The 19,609-nt window shown below is 38.1% G+C and overlaps 1 protein-coding gene across 25 annotated transcripts in view; it reads right to left on the bottom strand.

Moving 5' to 3' along the window:
- ROBO2 (roundabout guidance receptor 2) overlaps window positions 1–19,609 on the bottom strand; it is a 625,847-nt gene that overhangs the window by 260,153 nt on the left and 346,085 nt on the right. The window lies entirely within an intron of this gene.

Here is a 19,609-nt window from a genome sequence, read left to right as displayed (position 1 = left end):
AAAATCTGTGGCATCAGGAGAACACCAAGACAGACTGTGTAGGCAGCTGAATCCAATAACTGCATAGGCTGGGTCTAAATTGTTTTTAAAGGGCATTTGGACACCTGGTTCCCACTCTGCCTCTTACAGCTGGATACCTCAACATATGGGACTAGAATCTAGAGTTTCATCCTGACCGAATGATGGGACTGGCTTTCATGAAGTGGTTACCTCTCTGAGTACCTGGGGCATTTCTAGAGGACAGGCTAGCTGAAATGCAAGCATCTGCAACAGACTCTTGCATTGTTAGAACAGCAACTGGAAAAAAGCATCCTGGGACATGCCACTGGATCCCTACATTTAGGTAATGAGATTCCGCTCTAAATGTCTTTTAAGAGATGGAAAATGCAGTAAGGTATAATGCAGCACTACAAAATGAAGATATGCCCACATCTACAAGACTCTTACACACACATCTCCTACAGAAATGCCTACACTCATTTACATCACAGAAATGTTAAGTATGTAAAACACTTCAAAAAATCTAACCTATGCTCTCACCTGTCTTGCTACTTACAAGGGATTCTTGAGACACAATAACTTTTTTTTTTTTAATGTGATTTCCGAACAAAAGCATTTCAGTGCACAACCTTAGTGCACCATCTGTGAAACAAGCACAGCAGTACAAGAGGAAGCAGGGAACTCAGTTAATGGGGCAAGAAGTCTCAGTAACCACCCTCACCACAGCAGCTGACTTGCTGGGGATTCATGAGGAGGAGAAAAATGCCAAGCTCAGCTGGCACCAGTGGGAGTCCTGTGATTTATTTTTCTTTTTTTTTTCAGTGGAATCAGGCTCTGATCACAAACTTTAAAAAAATATCTGTAAAAGAATGCATATTACTGATGTAAAATAAGTAAATAATAATAATTTTAAAAAGTGAGTTGGCACAGATCAATAAATACAGGCAAGCATGAAAACAGATTTCAAAAAGAATAGAAACTGATTCCAGTAATTGCTGTATTATAAGCAACAGTTCAAAGCAGCCATGCAAGGAAGCACATTTCCCAATTGTAACTTATAATTTCCCCAGCTTCTTCCACTGATCTCCTAGTCTCTTTCCCCTAGACATATGGCAATTCCTGATGGAAATGAAATATGGAGGAACAAAGTTTCAAATGACTGGAAAGTAGTACATAGAATATATAGATACTATACTTTTTTTTTTTTTTCTTCAGCTTTTTAGTTTATACAAAGAAATTGCTATAAGAACATAAAAACAGTAAAGTTCAGTTTTATTTGTGGAAGTGTGTGCAAAGCAAAAATGCCTGTCAGTGAATGTTACCAGTCTTCATGTACAAATCTATCCCTTGAAGCTGTAGACCACACAGAGTCACATAACTACAACATTTCTGAAGCCAATTCCAGTTAAAAAGGAGTTGACAGGTCCAATTAAAGCAAAGGGAAACCTGACAAACAAATTCCTCATTACTGTTTCTGATGCAGCAGTATCCAAGGGTTGCAAGTGGGATCAGACCTCCAGTATCATGCAACAAACAGCTACAGTGAAGTCAGGTTAAGTGTATATATAAAAGGACAAACAGCTACAGAAAACAAAGCAGCAGCTTTTTCAGAACAAGTATTCTGAACCGACTCCTCTTGCATGTTTCCCCATAGCTGAGCAGCACTTGGGCCAGACTGCTGTTTCACCACCGCCCTACTTTCCTGCCTTTGGATCACCATCACCACCACCTCAGAGAAAAAAAATCAAAAGGCTCCCTGCTTCCCCTACAAAAACAAATACATAACAGAAGTGTAAGAGACAGCTGCCAGCTCAGTGAAGCTTTCTAAAATGCAACAAGGTCCATTACGCCACGTTTGTTCTTATTTTTGTTATTTCTCTGCCAGTAGAACTGCTCACAAAGGTTACGTTGAGAAGACTCAGGTAGTCTCTGCATCACCACCACTTAGACAACCTTGTTGCTCTCTCCCTTAGTCTGGGAGAATGGTTTGGTCTTTTCCCAGTTCCTTGAGGAATGGAGAGGAAACAAATTATCAGCTATTATTTTTTTGCTTCCCTCATGTCCCTCTCCCACACCCCAACAATAAGCAAATTCTCTTTAAGTTGCCCTTTAAAAAAAAAAAAAAAAAAAAAAGATCCTCTCTTAAAACCAATATGAAATATCTGTTCTTTTTTTCACAAAAAAAGATTTTGAAAGAGATCTTTTGGTCTTCTAAGAATATTTTCATTTTTGTTATTTGATGCTTTCCCTTTATGTGATGCTTATCAATGTAGTTTGAGAAATACATCCACTTAATAAGCTGTGCAAAAACAACAAGTCTGTCTTTCTGAAAAATATTTCCCTTTATGCTTCAGACATAATGCCTACCTTGGAGTCACATGGCAGGGACTATGTTGTGAAAGGTGACTGGTTACACCTGCACAATTTCTAATGGTTCATCAGGTAGATGAGGATCAGGACTCCTGACTTCCTTCTCAAGCTCTGCCCCAAAATATAATTGGTATTTTCCTCCTGCTATCGCAGTCCATAAAACTGAGATCTTATTTAAAAGCCTGGCAAAGTTCATGTGATGATGTTTACAATGTGCTTTGATATACTCAGGCAAAAAGTGTTATACACACACGAAAATATTATTATTCAACTAGTTATGTTCTCTGCATCCAAGCAAAATGAAGCAGGTAATTTATATCTTGCAAGCAATCTTTTAAATAGGTTTCCATGTTTATGCCACTTAAATTCGACATCAATGGAACAGGATAAAATAGAGCACTTAGCTCATTCCTGTGGTCCTAATTTATTTTCATCTCACTGTTTTTTGTTTTCATATCAAGTTCTACCAGGAAGGAAGTACATGGATTTTGCCAGATGATTGACACACTGTGTAATGTAAAACATTTTGTTCATAAAGACAACATACTTCTCTCTGGAGGTATGAAAAAATATGTTTTAATATCTGAAACTTAAAAAAAAATATTTTTAGTTTAAAAAAAAAAAAAGGTGATGGGAAAGACCAATTATTACTGTTTCTCAATGGGCAATCTGGTGATTTCTCCTATTTCTTTCAAGATTGTTTCCTTTCTAAATTGGGCACTTTGCCCACTGCAACATGAAAACTCTCAAACTTTCAGTGACAGATGAAGATAACAGACGTGATGATTTCGGAATAATTCAGTTCTGCCTTTCATGCAGAGATTCAGCAGTAAGCTTTTTCTAAGCATTTTAATTTAATCTTGGTACATATGCACCTGTGTGGATTCAGAGTATTAAATGTAATGCTTTAGTATGAAAACGAAGGAAAAAATCTGTATCATCTGAATATCAAAGACTAAAACCTGGTGCCCCAAACTCTAGTGACTGCTGTCATTCTTTACCAGCTCCAAAGCACTGCTATACTTGGTGTCTGCTGAAGATCAGAGGTTAGCAATATTACATTTTAGAAATACAAAGAATGAGTGGGAATGGGGGTGATTTGTGCATGTGGAAAGCAAGGCTGAAGAAATGATTACTATTTTAGAGAAGCTGAAATAAGAAGCCTCAGAAGGAGAAAGCAGACAAAGAATAAAGGTATTATTTTAAATGTCCAGATCACACAAATCACCTTTTGTTCCAAATTGCAAAGGATTCTAGGTGGGTAAAAAATTGAAGTAAGGATGCGTTGTATCATGTAATTGAGCAACACTGCTGGAAGCCATAAAATAACTGGTTACAAAACAGCCAGTACTTAATAAGTTTCAATTTTAATTCTGATTGGAAAGCTAAATATACCAGGTAGCTTGTACTGAAGCAATTGCTTAAAATTGATGCCTGGCTATAGAATACAATTAAACACATACCCCAACAGAGGTCCCTGTTAAGCTAGAAGAAAACGTCTAGGGATACAAACTGGAAAAAAATATGTTTTGCTTTAAAAATCAATTAAGACAAAAACCTTCAAATAATTTACTAAACTAAGTAGAGACAAGCATATCTCAAATTTTTAACTTATTTAAACAGCCCTATTGCTTTACAATGTATTGGGAAAGCAAATACTGCTTTTAAAATAGATCACTTCCATTTCACAGTACTTAATGATACGTGCCCTTTTCAACATACAACATACAAATACAGACAGTCCAAAAGACAAGTCTTCAAATTCTCGATACCTGACTTACATGCAATATTTATCACAGTTAAGCGATGAGAGGAGATCATATTTTCTAATACAAATAAAGTGAAAATGTTTTTTCCAATTTGAGGTCCATAAAACACTTATTAAAGATAAAAGCATGTTATTTGGCTATATTGGACTCCACAAGACGCAGTATGTGCAACAGAATGAAATAGAAATTTCAGTGATGGAAAATCATCCTCTTTTGTTCTTGATAGTATAATAACCTTTTAAATCATGCTTGACATTTGTAAGTTGAGTGAGCTGGCAGCCCTGTAAAATCTATGTGGTAATATATGTGGTAAACCCTTTCTGGAGCAGTAATCTCATTGCTTTGTCTGATGGCTCTCACTTCATGTGGCCTACTTGTCCCCAAGAGACTTATTTGACTCTGCCTTTCCTGAGCCACTGGTTGCTAATGTTCCTTATTATGAAGAAAGCAGGAAAGTGCCTGAAGGCAATGGCTACTCTGCTAGGGGTACCACCAGCAGCAACCTTCTGCTGAGGCCTTTTTTTCTCCCCTTCTTCCTAAAAAACATAAAATATGCACATGCGTTATAAAGGGATTCCTTTGTGTCTCAGGGAAAGAAAAAAAAAAGGAAAATAAAAAAAAAAAGAAAAACAATATGACAGTGCTATTTACACTGCTCCAATTGCTAATCTGACAAGCTCCATCTGGTAGGCAGACCTTTTATCTTCTCATCACCCTAAATCTCTGAAGGAAAGTGGACACTGGTGGCATATGTGCATTGTTGGATCCTATGCTTAATGAGGTACACAATTTATAGGTCTAACTGGAGAAATATTATTTAAACTAGGATAAGAAAGAAGTGTGAGGACATAAAGCAGGCACTGCATACGTTTTCTCCCTTCAGCAATCCTTTCACCCGAACAGATAACAATATCATAAGCAAGACCAAACTGTATTACAGTTATTTTCATTTAATTCATGCATCTATACCTGAATTATTCAAGGAAATTAAAGATTTATCTAAATGTTTTCCTGGCAGTTGCCCAACTATCTACCCTCTGTAGCTGACCATTTCATACATTTATTAATTGTTTTGTGCTGTGAACTATGGTAGATTATTATTATTTATTTTTTTTACTTTAAGCTTGAAGTCTAAAGGTAAAAACTATTTTCCATATTGATGGCATCACAAGAAGGTTGTACATTTGTGATGTACTTAAGGCTAGAGGGTTATATTATCACCGAATCACACAGAATCCCAGAATCACAGAATTTCTAGGTTGGAAGAGACCTCTAGATCATCGAGTCCAACCTCTGACCTAACACTAACAAGCACCAAACCATATCACTAAGCTCTACATCTAAACATCTTTTAAAGACCTCCAGGGAGGGTGACACAACCACTTCCCTGGACAGCCCCTTCCAATGCCTCACAACCCTTTCAGTAAAGAAGCTCTTCCTAATATCCAACCTAAAACTCCCCTGGCGCAACTTAAGCCCATTCCCCCTCGTCCTGTCGCCAAGCACGTGGGAGAACAGACCAACCCCCACCTCGCTACAGCCTCCTTTAAGGTACCTATAGAGAGTGATAAGGTTGCCCCTGAGCCTCCTTTTCTCCAGGCTGAACAAGCCCAGTTCCCTCAGCCGCTCCTCATAAGACTTGTTCTCCAGACCCCTCATCAGCTTCGTTGCCCTTCTCTGGACTCTTTCGAGCACCTCCATGTCCTTCTTGTAGCAAGGGGCCCAAAACTGAACACAGTACTCAAGGTGCAGCCTCACCAGAGACGAGTACAGGGGGACAATCACCTCCTTAGCCCTGCTGGCCACACTGCTTCTTATACAAGCCAGGATGCTGTTGGCCTTCTTGGCCACCTGAGCACACTGCTGGCTCATTCAGCCGACTGTCCACCATCACTCCCAGGTCCTTCTCTGCCGGGCAGCACTGAGGTCAAACTGACAGGCCTGTAGTTCCCCGGGTCTACCCTCTGACCCTTCTTGTAGATGGGCGTCACGTTTGCTAGGGGCCAGTCGACTGGGACCTCCCCCAATAGCCAGGACTGCTGATAAATGATAGATAGGGGCTTGGCCAGCTCCTCTGCCAGTTCTCTCAGTACCCTCGGGTGGATCCCATCTGGCCCCATTGACTTGCGTACATCCAAGTGCCATAGCAGGTCGCCAACCATTTCCTCATGGATAGTGAGGGCCACATCCTGCTCCCCATCCCCTTCCACTAGTTCAGGGTGCTGGGTATCCAGAGAGCAACTGGTTTTGCCACTAAAGACTGAGGTAAAGAAGGCATTAAGCACCTCTGCCTTTTCCTCATCTTTTGTAACTAAGTTCCCCCCGCATCCAGTAAAGGATGGAGATTCTCCTTAGTACTCTGCTTTGCGTTGATGTATTTGTAAAAACATTTTTTGTTGTCTTTGATGGCAGTAGCCAGATTGAGCTCCAGATGAGCTTTGGCCTCTCTAATTTTGTCCCTGTACTGCCTCGCAACATCCTTATATTCCTCCCAAGTGGCCCACCCACTTTTCCAAAGATTATAAACCGTTTTTTTTTCCTAAGCTCAAGCCACAATTCTCTGTTCAGCCAGGCCGGTCTTCCCCACCGGCTCGTCTTTGGGCACATGGGGACAGACCACTCCTGCGCCACACATATTTCACACTACACACATATTTCACATTGCAGTAACACTAACCGCATGACCTCTGTCCTTCCATGAAACCTTCTCCTTATCTCTCCTGTGATGTACACTACATTCATCTTTTAGCCAAAGAATATCATAAAATTAATACAATTAATATTCCCAATCACAAGGACAGTATTGTTTAACTATTTTCTCTGCTACCAAGCAGCAATAACCTCTGAATGCACACTTGAGACAACTCCAGCAAGATCCTAAGCACTATGTAATCACAGGATGGATTGCCCTGAATCACTAAAATTGTGCTGTAAACCAGTTCTTAGTTCTTTCAGCACCAAAGTGCACAGTAGCCTGCCAAGGCCCATGGTGAGCCCTCTCCTCCCAGAGCTCACAGACTCCCAGACTCTATATCCTGCTTCATCAAAGGCTGTGTAACCTACCCTGTGCAGTCACAGACTGAAAGATAAAAGGGTTTGACTGCTCATTAAAGGCAGAAGAAATAGGCTTCTTAGTACTACACTTAAGAATTCCCTTTTAAATATTTCCTCCCATACTTGTCTTTTTGTTTAATTTTCTTTCTTTCCTTCTAGCCCATATTTAGTTTTGTATTGCTTTTTACTCATTTTATTCCCTCTGCTTATCCTTTCCTTAATCTCTATTTTGCATTTCATTCTATGTGATACTGCAACCTTGCAGTCTCTTTCATTTCTGTGCTTAATTCCTCTTTCCCCTGCTCTCTCCTGTGCCTCAGCTATTCTTGAGTTCTCTGCATTCATCCATTTAATTATTTCAAACCTCCTCTCCGTTGTCACTTGTGCTATTCTCCCTCAAACGCTCAAAATTTTTGTTTCTTGCTTTCCATTACCTCTTCAGGTCATTCTACGTACTTCCCAAATTATTTAATGTTGATCATTTTTCCTATGAAGTGCCTAATACTACTTTCCCAGAAAGAAAAAAGGAGTTGGACGGTGATGCCAATACCTCTTCTGGAGTGAGGAAACAACTAACAGATAATAGCTATTGCTCAGATTCATTTAGTTCTCCAGAAATTGTGTAGAATTCTAACAGAACAGGAAAGACCATGCAAAAGGATATTACTCAAGGGAATCGAAGGCTCATGAGAAGACCACAAAATCTAGTAATCCAACTAGCACTGTAGAAACATATAATATACAAGGCAAATCCCATCTTCTTTTTCTACAAGTTTTATAAGTTACTAATAGTTTTAAATCAGAAGGTTTCATTTTTCAAAAAGGGAGTAGTTGCTGATATTCCTGCTCCTAGACTGTGATGCCATTACCCCTGCCTCCAAAGGTCAGCACACGAAGGTAAGATTCCAGAAGCACTGACTGCCCGAGCTTTCACCTGGACTTTGAAATAAGTATGAGCTCTCTGCTGCAAAGTGGGAGCCTCAGCAATGCCTTTTGTAAGGCCATCATGCTTCAATGTTCCTACTCTGAGAAAGAAGCCCTGGAAGCTGATGGCTTGTGGATCCACAAGCTAACAGTGCAGCATACCTCAGATACCCCGTGGACATTCAGCCGGGTTCCCTAACATCCCCAGGCAAAATGGCAGAAAACTAGGTCAGGATTTCACTTGTGAATCTCACACAATGAGATTGAAACCAGTGCCTCAGAGTTTTCTGAAGAACCGTTCTGTCAGAATTTTCCCAGCTAACTCTACATGCAATTTAAGGAGAGAAGTCAGAGAGAAAGTGACAGAGGAAAGAAAGTGTCATCACTTGCATTTTACACAGTCCCTGCTTTCTCCATTACTTTGCCAGGATAGAAGACGTATTCAAGAATGCCTTCCCCTCCCCATTCATATATGCAGTAAACTGCTTGGGCTTTTGTGTGTCAAAGATACTGCACTCTGAATGATCCACTACCCTTCTCACAGCAGTCATTTCAAAGGATAGCATCCTCAGGTTGTTTCTCATACATTATTCATAATACTGTCCTTTGCCAGAGACCTGGCACTTAGCAACTGAACAAAAAGTAAAATAAAGATAGGTAACTTCCACCTTGACATATTTGTCTCTAATGTAAGCATGAATAATGAAGAAAGGCAATATATGAGGCAAGTAAGACCCTAATATAATGGGTCTTTTGTTCTCCTTCAGAACCATTCAATATCCTTTGCCTTTTCAGGAACCCAAATGAAAATGTGTTTTCAAGACTTAATGTATTCAAATTGATGCCAGCCATAAAACTGACGAACTATCTGTTATGGCCAGCAGGCAGTGCATTACCCTGCTCAGGAAATGCTTCACACATCCGAGAGCTTCTGCCCCTGGGCATCAGCGCAATGAGGTATTTGTCTGCCATCTGATTGTAACACCATGGAGCCATACCACCTTGCCTTCCTCAGTCTCTGACCACAGCAAACATTGCATTCAACACCTCCCTTGGAGGGAAAATAAGCTTGCCAAATGTTAACAAAAAGTAGTTCCAATTCACAAAATGTATAAAAAAGCACATTACACCTGAGTGCAAATGACTCAAACCCTGTCCATCTCATTTTCATCCCCCAAGCCTTCCACACAGTCTTCCTCCAGACCTCTACAACATAAACATGTTGTCAGAAATTTATAAGAGATGATCCAGGACACAATTTGACACTAGCCACAGTACTTGTGGGGATGATTTTATGACTTGCAAGGTCCCCATTCAAAACTGGAAGCAACAAGACCCAAAAGAGGAAGGTCAGTTTCTTTTTGGCGTATGGAAGACAAAGCATTTAGTTTAACAGCACTTTTCTCCTCATCTGAAGAAGATGTGGAGCGTCTGTATGTAGCAAAGCTTGCTTAGCACACCCAACTAAGTAACTCATCATATATTGAATCATATACTGGCCTACTCTCTGATTGCTATAACTTGCCTTTGCAGACAGACATGCAGCAAGCCACAAGGGCATGAGCAAGTTCAAGATTAGTCTCTTCTGGCCTCCCTGTGCAGTTACTACACAGGGATTTCGGGGTAAATTCCGTCTTGCTTACACTGTTTGCCAGAAAATACAATCACATATGTGTCTGAAGGTGCTTTGTATAAATTCTACCACATTTAGTAATTCGTTAGCTGATTATTCATGGAGATCATTAGGCCTGTGGCTGTTACACGGTCAAACAAGGAAAACAGCCCAACAGGAATGTTAATTAGTATAGCATAAGCACAGTCATAATGAACTCTAATTGCTTGTCAGTGGTAGTTGCCATAAGGCATAAGATCCATACCAGTTTTTCCACCTGTGGTAATGGCTACAGGTATTGCCAAAGCTAATGCAGGCCCTGATCAGACAGAGCTTATTAATATTAACAGTTTATCAGGCAAGCACTGCATACACTTGTAGCTGTTATCTTTATGATTTAGTGATATTGTATGTTTCTGAGCGCCACTTAAAAAGTCTTCACAATAATTTTCCTGATCTTGCTGCCATTTGAACCATCTCCTACAATACAGGGAAACAATTTCACACTTGACCAGTTTTGCAGTCACATATTTGATCTCAGTATTATAAGGGGAGAAAAAAAAAACAAAAAACAAAACAGCAGGAAAAACAAACTATGATGCTTTTTATGCACTAAAACACAACTGAATTCAACAGAAGCTAATTGCTTGTCACAAAATGTAGCCACAAAACCCCCAAATATTTACATTACTTTTAATCTCATTCTGAGAAGCTGTTGGAACAACAATAGCTTCACAAAAAAACACTTAACATTCTTGCTAGCGAGCCTTTCAAAAAAATGCAAAATAGAAAGATCACACATTACTTAATCAGATTCCTTAACATTTTTAACAATAACATCCAGACCCTCTTCTAAGCAGTGCATATAAATTATGCTGATTTACATCACAGTCTGAGGTGATCGGAGGAGAAAAATGGATTATGATCTGCAGAGGATGAACAGAGACATCAAAGCACTTAGTTACCACATCTGAACTACAGTCGTTTCTCAAATGACACTCCAAAGTACTGACGTGGTAGTGAAATCTGGGTAAGTTGCTATCTGAAAGAATACAAATCCCTCTTTCTTAAGAGGAAAATAGCGTGCTCCCCCCTTATTTTGTGCCTTCTAATCTCTCCAATCATGCCTGTATCACAAAAGGTTTTTTTTGTTGTTTAGTATCTCAGATTTTTTCGAACTGCATTGAAGCATGCTTTAATTTGCATCATCACTTGTGATGCTAAGAATCAAGGGAAACCAGAAGTGCTGTCCTATTTAGAGGCTTATATTGGCAGCCTCTGTGTATCTCAGGCATTTAAAAGACTGGTATCATCAGAACAACTAAAGTGATGTACACTAAATAATAGTACTGAAACCTAGCTTAATGTAAATGACAAATTTTACCCTTTTTAAAAACAATCAAGTTTATAATCACCAGGTGGTGATTATATCTCAATCATTTTCCATGTAAAGGAAGATGGGAAGTCAATAATAGTTCACTAAAGCTTAGTTTATCTCGTTATCTTGAGGAGAAATAGGAAAAACAATGAGGGAACTCTGGCTTATAGAGAAGAGTTGCAAGCTCTCAAATGCTTTCCTTTAAAGTAGAAATACTATATATATATTATTACAGCTAGTGTTTCACCCACCATCCTGGAAGGTATGAGTAATTCATGCAAGAAAAAAGTAATTGCTTCCTGAGGTACACTTATGTCACAGACCGACTTGGCCAGGGTACGGCTCAACATTAGGTACAAACACTTGGTTTTAACAGCCTCTCTCATTCCCACCAGCCTCCAGTCTCTCAAGCAGAAGGATGCTTTTGAACAGCGATGGCTCACAAGTAATTCTGCATTTAATATAAGGAATGATTTTAGTTTTAACTTTTTTTTTTTTTTTTTTTGCAGATGCCCTCATTTTATTTTTCAGTAAAGTAGCAAATATAAGCCCAATGAAACTATTTTTTTCTCCCACTTTTAAAAGATCTCTTTAAGCTAATAAGGTTTTCTCCCTGATTTTCTTTTCCTCCCTACCATTCCAACCAGTAATAAAACGTACAATGCCCCCCATAAAAAAAAAAAAAATAGAATAAACAAAAAAATACCCCAAAAGACCACCAAAAGGGAATGTTTTCTCCTACATTGTTAAGTATTTGTATAAAATGTCAGTAATTAGCACATTATTTCTTCTTTTTTTGTTATTCCTGTTCTTTGGTATTGCAAGAAAAAAAAACAGCACTGTTCAAATACTCATCACTGAAGACTTCAGTAAATATTTAGTCTATTATGCTCACAGTTGCATGTATGAAGGTCAAATGAAACCACTTGGAAAGGACACAATGAAATCATACATTTCAAACTTTGGAGAACTCAAACTTGACACAACACAGCTGTATTTTTTTCATCCTCCTCGAATCTGTGTCTTTTTCTCATAAAGCAAGAAAATGACTCAGTCTATATGGACTAAATTGCCCTGCTATCTGCAGACAGGTCAACCCTTTAACCCTTTTTCGTTTGAATGTTCTTCACCAAATTGCAGATCTAGACAAGTATACCACTACCTGACTAAAAAAAAAAAAAAAAAAAAAACTGCTCTCAGTGCGTTTAATAAAAATTAAGTGTTGCTCTTTCACACTTTTGCTCCACTAATGGAAAATCATATATTCTAAGCATTTAAGAGTTTTTCCTGATTTTCTTTCCATTTTTTCCAGTCTTTCTAGCAGATTTAAATAATTTTCATTGTTCTTCACATTCAGATATTTTCCACATGGAAGAAAGAAAAGGCTTACTGTTACTTTCTTTTAACTGAATTTGAGATGTTCATTCCCATTCCCCCCCACCCCCTTTTATTTCAAAAAAGACTTTATTGCACAATCAACATCTAATCAAATCACAAAATTAAGAATTATTTTTTTGAAAGTAAAAACATGCATCTGTTATTCTCTTAGAAGTACTCATCTAACAGACACTATAACTGTCCTAAAATGGATTAAAAATTAGAAGAGATTTTCTTTTTATAATGGTTTCAGGAAATGAAGGTGAAAATGGAATTTACACTGCAAGTCAGTCCAAAAGTAATTTTACAGCAAAGTTCTGATACAATCAATGTTTAACCACAAAAATAAATTTTGACAAGCCAAAGTATTCTAGAAGAAAAATAATACGTAGCAAAACTCACAAGGGAGGAGATACGTTACTAATTTTCCCTCTGCAATGTCCCGGATATCTTTATTTAGCTCTAAACAGTAACATCTCCCCACCTCATATATAATATTCTTATGATTGGAATGACCGGACCTAGGACATCAACCACATCTGTGCAACATGCTTACTTCAGTTCAAGACTCCTGAGCCCTCTGATGAGGGAGACCTATGCTGTACCAGTCATAAACACACTTATTTAACATGCATTTCCACTAATTCTGTTCAAAAGAAGTTAAAACCCAAGATTTTTGTACAATTGGCAGCATAGACTATTAGTACATTATCTTCCATGCCTGAGCCGCATCTACCACACTACTCTGAAGTTTAGTCAGATGAGCTAGTTCTGTGCCTCTTCGAGGCCCAGGCCCGCAGAGTCAAATTAAAAAACCACTAACACGCCACTTCTGCCCTCAGTTATTAGATGTGCATGGAGCATAGGGAGTTATAAATCTTCTTATGACATGAAGATTGTTTCAAATGTATTGCAGTCACTGCTTATGAAAATGCCATCTCTGAATCTCACTCCTAAAGACATTTTAAAAAGTATGTTGGATACAAGAAAAAAAAAAAAAGAGCAATGATACTTTTGTAAACTGTATGCTTTGATTGTCAATGACTTAGAAAGCAGTTTATTTTTAAAACAAACATTCTTAAAATCTTTGATGGCTTATTCATCAATCCATCTGCTTCACTGTACATTCTTTGAAGTGCAGGTGGCTTGTAACGTCATGTTACAGCAATTAATGAAGTTTTTGAATCTCTCTTACTCTTTCATGCTCTGTTGAATGGTGAAAAGGGGTTATCATCTTTAATTCTCCATCCAAACAGTATACACAATTTTCATACATTTTCATATTTCTTTCAATAAATACATGCATTACATGTTTTAATATAGAGCTACTGAATCTGAGTACATCTTAGGATGATCAGGATGACAGTTCAAAAATAAAAGATGTAGATGCTGCTGTGCTCCAGAAATAAAAACTGAATAAATAAATAAGAAAAATAGCATGACCCTAACTGTATAAGAGATGCACTATAAAATTCAGTAAGCTCCTGAAACAAGCCTTCTGCTTCACACTGTTCTATAATAAGCTAGCTATTGGTTATGTGTTTGACTCCTCTCTCACAGCAGCAAACAGGCCTGCCTAAAACTTTCTTACAGATTTTATGCAACTAATAGTTTCTCCAACAGCTCATATGACATAAACTTCTTGAAGAGCAGATTCAGATTTGTCTGATGCAGCAATGGTACTAGAAGACAGCATCCCAAAATCTGTGACATGATAATGGCTACAGATATTTTGCATGATTAATTCTACGCAATCATCCTGACAATATTTCATTTATTATTATTTTTTAAATATATGCTGCAGCATCTTATCACAACCATAAATCAATTTCCTAACTAAAAGAAGGGACTGAGAGTAACTGAAAGGTTTTAGAAGCTCCTGAATGCCTTTATTTGTGCTCTGGGCAGATTTACAACAATTCAATGAGTAGTGCACAGCTGAAATACTGTCTTTGTTTTAGGGGATAGGAAGGGAACATAGAAGGGGATGGAAAGAACAGTATCGCTGCATTCTTCACACTGTCAATTTCACAGCAACTCCTGTTTAAAAATAACTGAAAATGTCTGGGTGGTCTTGTGGAAAGTGAGCAAATGCTAACATGCTCTCAGTATAATGATTGTGCCAACCAAATTCTAAACAGATGGACTTTAGGTCCCTAAATTACAAAGACTAAACCAGCTATACGTGATTGCCTCAAAATGTCAGTTTTATTTTTTTCCCCCCACTCTTTTTGCCTGTTGGTTCAAAGAACATGGACCATATTTTCCTTCACCTCTAGTAAAGGACAATTTTGTCAACTGTGACTGGATACGGAAGAGGACTGCCATGCACGGAAGCACACTGGCTAAAGATACCCTCAATGGAGATCACTATCAGATAAACAACCAATATGGGACACAGAAATAAGCAAAAGTATTTTCAAATGTGAGATTATTTGCTCTGTGCCAGGACTCGGAATATTTTGTCATCTTGTTACACACTCACAAGAAACTCAAGAGAAACTGAAACAGACATCCTTTTTGCTAAGAAGGCGCCATAAAATGACTCTACAAGCTAACTTGAAATTGCCCATGCTCTTCCCATCCCAGGCTTTTCACTACATCAAGAGGGGATGACTGGCAGTCATGTCTCATCATCCACATCAATCTTCTTTGTGTGCAAGGATCCCTCAGCAGAACCTGTTACACTGCCTACACATGCCCAGATATATTGGAAGCTTATTTTGTGGTTTGTTTTTGCTCTTGGATTTTTTTCCCAGCTACCTGTGGGAATAAAATTGCTATACCTCCAGGCAAATCTGTAGTAAAATGCTGAAAGAATATCAGTTCTCCAGAAAAGTCTATTTCTTCAGTAGCTCCAAACACTGGATTAAATGAGAACTCAAACAAACTAATACCTTCAATTTACTCACAAAATCCAGGCTCATTGTAGCCTTTAAGCCCTTGCCGGGAAACTTTCCTGTCCGGATTCTTGGGAGACTGGGGCTACTGCATTCCCACCAGCTGCAGCCAGCTTCAGGACTCCTGCCCATGTGAAGGCCATGCAACCATCACATCAAGAGCCCTTGACACTCATGGCTTGATGGGTCATGCAATCTCTTCTTGTGCTACATTCAAATACAATACAGATTGATTTGCAAGGGCACTCACCAAATTTAGGGTTCTTTTATGGAAAATGGCATTCAAAAGCTGAACCTTTACTCTGTTAATACAGCACCTCCCTAACATACTCAGATCTAGTTAGGAGTCCATAGAAAGTGAGACAACAGACAAAGCCACCATAGATTGCCTAAAACAGCTTACATTAAAAATTACATGGCCAGAACACACCTGAATATTTGCTAACTAGGGGGACTTAGGAAAGTTTATGGGAGTTTAGGGAGGTTTTAAGCAGTTGGGCTGAAAGCCTACTACCAACAACCAAACAGTGAGAAAGAGACAAATAAAGATAGCACAATTTTGAGTTTGAAAAACTGTATTCTTATCCAAACAGAAATTTTAATTCACAAAACTGAATCTCATGATTAATCTCTTATGTAGTAATAACAATCTCTTTCTCATGCTTGTTGAATGTTTGATTTAGAGCTTGCACAATAATCAAGTACCAGGTTTGTCACTATCGGACTGCTTGAGTTATTGGATTAAGAATGAGTCAACTAATTTAATCACAGCGCATCGTGATTTATAAGAAATGTTAGCATACATGGTACAGTCCAACCAGAGAACAGAGCCAAATGTTACCATTTGCTACATATACATGACTTGTAAGAATATGGTGCATTGAATATTAAATCTGGTTACATATTGTGATTGTGCATATTAAACATCTGCTTTATGAACTTACACTTAATCATGTTTTTATTATTATTTTTTTTTTAATAGGGCTAGATGATAATGAAGAAAAAAGCGTTGAAAGTAAAGCAAAGAAAACATAGTCCCAGTAAGCCACCAATGTAATAACCTCTGGCAGGGATAACAAGAAGAATGGGACAAAAAGAAATAAAAGAAGAAATGTACAAGCATGACTATTTTAGATGACTTGGACTTCGTACCACCCAACTAGAAATTAGAGTGAAAAAAAAAGTTGCCTGTTTCATCCTAGACAACAAAATATTTGACTAGAAGCCGCAGGTGTATGAAAGCTAAACTTAACCTTCTTATATTGTGATATTTACATTTTGGTATACTGTAAGTTGTTTGCATTGTGCAAGGTCTCAACTCTGAATAAACACTTTGCAAATTAATTCAATAGCAGGTTGCATCTGACCAATTGTATTGGAAACAGAAAAAATGCCTAAATTTTTTGTGTGTCAAACTTCACACTACCTAAATTAGTCACATTCCCTTGCAAACTGAACATATCAACTTTATTTCCTTGGTATGTCTACTTATCCCTACACCTGATCAACTTCTCAAATGTGAGAAGGAACCAGTGTCGACCATGAATCACACTACATATGGTTATAGAAACACATGTGATGCTACTCTCTTCTTTGGCTTATCTGTCCACAGTTCTTCACCTTCAGCATCCAAAATCAGCACTGGCAGTAAGAAGATTGAACTCTGCAGCTAACTTCTACTAGGAGGCTGTAGTGGGTGTATATGACTGTGCTTGTAACAATGATGCAACAAAACACAGTTGTGAATTTTAGCCATTTGTCATGCATACTGACTGTTTTCCTTGCATGATGGAACATTCAGGTATTGAATATTTGTCTGTTGGAGAAATATTCAGAACATCACAGGTTGCAAGTCAACAGACCTGTGCAACAGTAAAGACAGAGCCACAATCAATTGCAGTCACAGCTTTGAAGGTAGCCTGCTTACACACACACACACACACACACACAAAAAAAAAAAAAAAAGCAGCTCATCAGCAATGCACAGAAACATTCTCAGGAGCAAAAGGAACAACAACGGGAAGGTATATTACACTCTGTTCAATTTTCTTCACTTCACTTCCAGGACTGCACTTTATTCACTAAGCCCTTCTCCCTAACAAGTCATCTTCTCAGAGGCTGTGAAACAGACTGATTCAGCCTCAGCATATCCATGATATCTCTATTGCTCCCGCTTCCCATCAGAAACTGTCATGCTGTACAGCTAGATTTATCAAGCTCAAAATCTCAGTCTGTTCACTTGACAATGATGAAACACACAACGTTTTTTTCAGACTGTTGAATATTCCTGTGTGTCTGAAAAGAGACAAGGTGGATGTTTACTGAATTGCTTTTGACTACTGGTGGTTATTCACAAAAGTGAAAGCTTCACTGGATTGTTCTCCACTGAACTTTTGCAACTTAACCGCAAAAGAAGGCCTGCCAGTTATTCCTTACCACATTTGAAGGAAGGTTAAAATACATCCCTATTCTACAGAGTTGACAACATCCTTTCAAAAACAAAATTCAATCAGTTAAATCAATAAGGTCAGCAAAACAAGTATCTAGCCTTAGTAAGTTTACATTATTCATAGAATCAAAATGGCTATATAGATCAAGTTCAACAGTTTGCATAGATTGCCTAGCTTAGCATAAAAAATGTTTTTATATCTTCCTTACGAACACATTCTAATATACATATGCTAAAGTCTGGGGAAAGAGATGCTTTTAAAGTAATTACTGTCTCCAAAATAAAATATTCTAGTGGCAGAAAAGAAGAGAAGAGAAAAGAAGAGAAAATGTAGTTTCTCAAGAATCCTAAGACAAACCTTTGTTCTATACGAATTTGCACTTCTGTCATCTTCACTGCAAGACCTATTACCACACTGGTACTCATGAAACACAAGAGACAATTTATTTGGAAGGAAGGAAAAAATTTTACAGTTATATGCACTGTAAAATTGGCTTGCATTAAGGCATAATGTGGTTCCCATTAAAAATTTGCCATTTACCAAGTGTTATGACATAATTGATATTCATGATACCATGATATTTCTCTTTTCTTAGGATAGCAGATGATATATTTGATGTCACTGTGCAGTACCATTAGCAAAGAGCAACCACTATAAACTGTTTTACTTAAGGAACTACTTGCAATTTTCAGAGAAGAATTGATAAATTAGGTGCATAGCATTGGGAACCTGTTATTAAACAGCACATTCAGCAAGAGGTTGTTGCAATTTGCCAATAAATGTCATAAATGAATATGCAGAATTATAATGCAACAATATGCATGTAATTTGATCTTAATTTCACATGACTGATGAAAAATTCAGAATCAATAGACTCAGATGTCCTCCTACTTTCCCTAATGCTACTTTCCCTTTCACTCCTTTCCAGGAAGCCTGCTTTAATTTAGCCTAATTTAGCAGGCCTGCAACAGGATCTGCACAGGCCTCTTGAATGGACTGATGCTGTGATGGTTAGTGAATCAATTGCTGTTTTCTGATTCTGCTTTCTCAGCTGAACCACCATCTGCAGGGGCTGCTTTTCACCACTTTTTTCCTCTGGCAAGCTGTTTTTACTTCCTTCAGAGATGCTGAAGTCTATCTCATTTCTACTAGCTCGGTACAATTTCAAAGTCCCATTGTTTTCTTTGTACACCAAAGATGGCTGTGTTACAAAAAGAATGGTCTTCTAAGATTTATATAATTTACACTATTAGCTCACTATGAAGTACAAAGTCTTAAATGACAAGTGCCAATCAGGTGTTTACAGCATCAATTGGACACCCACTGACAACACTGAGTAAGGACCTCCTGAACTACAAATGAGACACGAGACCAAGCTGCCCAATTTTGTGGGACAATTTGGTAGAGGTTGATTGCTGGCTGAGTACACTTTGCAGAGTTCTCTCTCTCTCTGAGGAAGGCTGCTGATTTTTAGCTTTTAATCCTGTTGGCTAGAAAGACAATTCCAACTGTATTATTACCCACACAAGAGTAATATACTGTTTCTGATAGACTATCCTGAAGGCAAATAATCTTTTTTTTTTTGCAGCACAACAAAAATATGAAAGAATTCTCTCTTTATAATATATTTAGAAATACATGTTTTAGGCTAAAATAAAAGCTCTACTTCTAGGGCTATATACTAATGCGGTAATTATAAAATTCTACTTTAACTTCTAAGCAATGCCTGCAGAAAACCCAGGTTAGACAAGGAGAAAAAAGAGGGATTCTTCACA

The sequence above is a fragment of the Anas acuta genome, chromosome 1 (genome assembly GCF_963932015.1).
Source record: "Anas acuta chromosome 1, bAnaAcu1.1, whole genome shotgun sequence".
NCBI classification, from domain to species: domain Eukaryota; kingdom Metazoa; phylum Chordata; class Aves; order Anseriformes; family Anatidae; genus Anas; species Anas acuta.
Note: the sequence above shows the minus strand (reverse complement) of the source record. Positions and strands in the feature narration are given on the sequence as shown.